The sequence below is a fragment of the Linepithema humile genome, chromosome 1 (genome assembly GCF_040581485.1).
Source record: "Linepithema humile isolate Giens D197 chromosome 1, Lhum_UNIL_v1.0, whole genome shotgun sequence".
NCBI lineage: Eukaryota > Metazoa > Arthropoda > Insecta > Hymenoptera > Formicidae > Linepithema > Linepithema humile.
Genome location: NC_090128.1, coordinates 38,185,134 through 38,190,175, shown reverse-complemented (window position 1 = coordinate 38,190,175; position 5,042 = coordinate 38,185,134). Strand labels below are relative to the sequence as shown.

At 33.1% G+C, this 5,042-nt stretch overlaps 1 long non-coding RNA gene across 1 annotated transcript; it reads right to left on the bottom strand.

Annotated features, from left to right (window-relative positions):
• Window positions 1-404: 404 nt before the first annotated feature.
• LOC136999957 (uncharacterized) lies at window positions 405-4,726 on the bottom strand. The gene is made up of 8 exons (XR_010890271.1): window positions 4,414-4,726; window positions 4,130-4,327; window positions 3,524-3,718; window positions 3,306-3,441; window positions 1,426-3,233; window positions 1,266-1,341; window positions 1,103-1,185; window positions 405-419 (listed from the first exon to the last, which is right to left on the bottom strand). It is a non-coding gene; the product is annotated as an uncharacterized lncRNA (long non-coding RNA).
• Between the last annotated feature and the right edge of the window lie 316 nt (window positions 4,727-5,042).

Genomic DNA, 5,042 nt, shown 5'->3' with positions numbered 1-5,042 from the left:
AATAAACATTAAACATTTTATTAAACATGAAACATTTTATTAAACATTAAACATTTTATTAAACATTTTAATATACAAAACATGCAACACACAAATACGGCAGACAGAGGCAGAGTCAAGTAGGATTACACTAAACAGGACATAAAAAATCAAAAATTGCAAGAATTGTGGGATTCAGCTATCAAACTGTTGCTTTATGGGTTATAAAACATGAAGAAGGAGGAATAGAGAATCTTGAAGATCACAGAAAAAATAATTGTGCTCCACAGAAGACTACACCGGAGCAGAATGAGGAAATAGTAAAAGCTGTAGACGAAAATCCCTTCGATCCAGTCGCAAACGTATTAAGGAACAGGGAATTAAATATTTCTACAGAACCGTAAGACGCCGTCTACGTGCTGCAGGTGTACACTCACATCCTGCAACAAAGAAAATAGAGCTCAAGCCGCAACATAGGATGGAAGAGTACAATTCGCAAGAGAATATTTAAATACACCTCAAGAGGAATGGAATGCCGTCATTTGGATGGACGAAAAAGTATTTTCATCCTCAGAAGATGGGCGACGTAGAGTTTGGCGACCAAATGGATCGCGTTTAAATTCCAAGTATGTTATCCCATCAGGAAATAGCGGCAGAATCACATTAGGATTCTGGGGAAGTATGACTTCAAGTGGATTGTTAAATCTACAAGAGATATCTCCACGAATGGATGCCGAAGAATACGTGGAAATTCTTCAAGAAGTATTAAAACCTGGCATTAGAAGAATTTTTCCGGAAGAACAATATCCAGTTATAAAAGTAGTGCAAGATAATAGTGCCGTCCATACATCAAGATTGGTGCAAGCATGGTTCGACGAAAATCCAGACATTTAAAAAATTCGATGGCCAGCAAAGTCTCTTGATCTAAATCCAATAGAAAATGTGTGGGGTCAAATGGTATCATCATGGAGAGCTGGCGAACTCCGAACAAAAGAAGCTTTATGGAACAATGTGCATCAAGTTTGGCAGCAATTATTGAAGCGACAAGATTACACGCAAAACTTAATCAATTCAACGCCAAGAAAATTGCAGCAAGTTACAGAAAATGAAGGATACTGGATACCTATACTCTCTATTTTTCAGGTGCAAGCTTGTTTTTACAAAAAACTGGGTTGATCCAGTGGACTCGGTTTATCCTGAAACATCCTGAAACACAGTAAAAATTGAAATTATTAATATTAATTTTTTATTTCTTATATTTTAGTTAATATAGATATAGTACTTACTTATTGGATATCCAATATCAATAATTTTCTATTTATTTAACTTTAAATTTCTATTTCTTCTGTGTCATCTGCATACCTGAAACAAAAAATATTCAACAATTAATTTTGTGTGCGCGCGTGTGTGTATGTGTGTGTGTAGCATATATAGCATTATACTTACTAATACGGTATCCAGTATCCGTCATTGTCTATAACTTGTTGCAATCTTCTTGGCATTGAGTTGATTAAGTTTTGCGTGTAATCTTGTCGTTGCGATAATTGCTGCCAAACTTGATGCACATTGTTCCGTAAGGCTTCTTTTGTTCGGAGTTCGCCAGCTCTCCATGATGATACCATTTGACCCCACACATTTTCTATTGGATTTAGATCAGGAGACTTTGCTGGCCATCGAATTTTTTGAATGTCTGGATTTTCGTCGAACCATGCTTGCACCAATCTTGATGTATGGACGGCACTATTATCTTGCACTACTTTTACAACTGGATATTGTTCTTCCGGAAAAATTCTTCTAATGCCAGGTTTTAATACTTCTTGAAGAATTTCCACGTATTCTTCGGCATCCATTCGTGGAGATATCTCTTGTAGATTTAACAATCCACTTGAAGTCATACTTCCCCAGAATCCTAATGTGATTCTGCCGCTTTTTCCTGATGGGATAACATATTTGGGATTTAAACGCGATCCATTTGGTCGCCAGACTCTACGTCGCCCATCTTCTGAGGATGAAAATACTTTTTCGTCCATCCAAATGACGGCATTCCATTCCTCTTGAGGTGTATTTAAATATTCTCTTGCGAATTGTACTCTTTCCATTCTATGTTGCGGCTTGAGCTCTATTTTCTTTGTTGCAGGATGTGAGTGCACACCTGCAGCACGTAGACGACGTCTTACGGTTTCTGTAGAAATATTTAATTCCCTGTTCCTTAATACATTTGCGACTGGATCGAAGGGATTTTCGTCTACAGCTCTTACTATTTCCTCATTCTGCTCCGGTGTAGTCTTCTGTGGAGCACAATTATTTTTTCTGTGATCTTCAAGATTCTCCATTCTTCCTTCTTCATGTTTTTTAACCCACAATGAAACGGTTTGTCGAGAGCATCCAACAATTCTTGCAATTTCTGCCATTTTACATCCTGTTTGACGCAATCCCACTATCTTGCCTCTATCTGCCGGTGATAAATTTGAGAAAAAATTATTACGATTCATTTTTTGATTTTTTTTGTGCCTCCATTTCAGTGTAACTAGGTGTTATTTATTATAATATTACGTTACCATGACAATTCAAAAAATCTGTGCAAAATATTTTGTACTTAATTGTGTATTATTATATATTATTTTTTTATAAATTTTTTCTAACTCACTGTAAATATAATTTATTATATAAAAAAAATATATAACACCCAAAATTTTTAACCTGATTGTGGGCGTCCTAAGCATCGGAAATAAAAAAACCAAATTTTTTTATTTTTTTAGCATATGTTAATATCATTTTTTATTCAAAAGTTAATATATATTTACATATTACACTTTTATAATGTATATTACATTTATAATGTATATGTATAGACAAAGTGATAAATGAGGCATTATGCATAATGTCCGAGACCAGTCATGATGGTCGGTGTTCATCTGGCAGAGTGATAAATAAATAAATAAATATATATATATAATAATTGTCAATTAATATTTGTTAATTTTTAATTTAAAAATCGCTTTAACCACGCAATATAAATATAAATAAGTAAATATATAAATATATAATATATATTTACTAATATTTATTTATATTTATATTGCCTGGTTGAAGCAATTTTTAAATTAAAAATTAATAAATATTTATCACTCTGCCCGAATGATCTCGGGCATTATGCACAATGCCACATTCATTACTTTGTCCATAACCTATATATCTATACACATCAATCTTTTTCTTCATTGTTCTTGGTAACAGATTGGCTTCTAGAACACCTGAAAATTAATAATATGTAGTAAAACATCTGTAATAAGAAGGATTATGTGTGAATATAAATATAAACTTACCTGCGATCATGTATCCTGGTACCAATAGACCGAGATTCATTTATATTGTTAAATCTATATTAATAAATTGCTGATGAGATGAAAAGATCCGAAACTCGCCGTGCTTCTCAAAGTGAGATCCCGGATAATCATCGAGCTATGAAAAACAAAATGTAAATGTTATTAAAAATGCAAAACAAATATATTTGATTACCAATGTAATAAAAAATAAGAAATACCTATAAAACGACCATTTGAGCAAAAATTGACGTGCAGCTTTAGCGAACGTTGGTTTCTCTTCAAATGGTTTAAGCACAGTAGGTTAGTAACAACTCCTTTCAGCCAGATTGCCCAATCCTCCAGTGAATTTTGTTGCTGTAATGTTAAGTCTGCCTCGTACCATTCCGCAATCACATTGGCATACCCAGTTAAATCTATATTAATAATTTATTAAATTAGTATTTAAAGTACTACATAGCTATTTCAATAAATATATATATATATATATATATATATATATATATATATATAGTAATTGTCAATTGGCATTATGCATAATGCCCGAGATCAGTCGGGCAGAGTGATAAATATTTGTTAATTTTTAATTTAAAAATTGCTTTAACCAGGCAATAAATATAAATAAATATATATTATATATTTATATATTTATTTATCTATATAATTATATTTATTTTTATTAATATTATCTATTTATATTAATATTTATCTATATTTATTTTTATTTACATTGCCTGGTTAAAGCAATTTTTAAATTAAAAATTAACAAATATTTATCACTCTGCCCGACTGATCTCGGGCATTATGCATAATGCCACATCACTCACTTCATTATTTTGTCCATACTTTGTTCAAAGTTTATCTTTTTCCTTCCAATGTAGAACACCTGAAAATTAATAATATGTAGTAAAACTTCTGTAATAAAAAGGATTATGTGTGAATATAAATAAACTTATCTGCGATCATGTATCCTAGTACCAATAGGCCGAGATTCACTTCTTCACGATAAACTTCTGTCTCTTTCTCTGAAAAAAATTAATTTAATAAAAATTTTAAAAACTTAATGAAATGTAGCACGCAATTTTCAAGTGTATAATATATTAAATCTTACCTTACTCCGGTGATGCAAACTAGAAACCGCTGACACCAAGGCATCGCGACAGGGAAAGCACGCACGCAAGCAAAAATCGTCTACGTCACGTGTCCGTGTGTGCTTAGCCGTCGGTTACCGTCACACGGACGCGTACGTAGGCGATTTATTAACCTAACTTGTCACATTGCTTTACTTCACTCCAGCTGCTTTCACACAGCCATAACAGCGTTGCCGGATGTCACAGTCATGATGTAAAAATATATAGAGTCGGAACACGCCGACTCGATATGCCTTGACACTCGTGCAACTTCATATGTCAAGGCATTTGTGTGACCTGGTGTACTATGATTTTTATCATTTGTACATTTTTCGTTAATTTAAAAAAAAATTACAAAGTTTTCGTAACTGTGCCAATGATAGTTAACCCCCCTATGTCGCAATTACGTCACATAAACTATAACTTATGAATTTATCGTGCTTAATCGTTTGTACATTATTAATAATTGGTTAAATTTATAATTCCAACATTTGTTTTTGTTTAAAACGCAAGATAAATAATTTTTATTTGAATATGGCGGGTACGGAGTACGGAGCGGGTGCGCATGCGTGTGCGTGCGTATGCGCGCCTGTGCATGCATAAGCGTGTG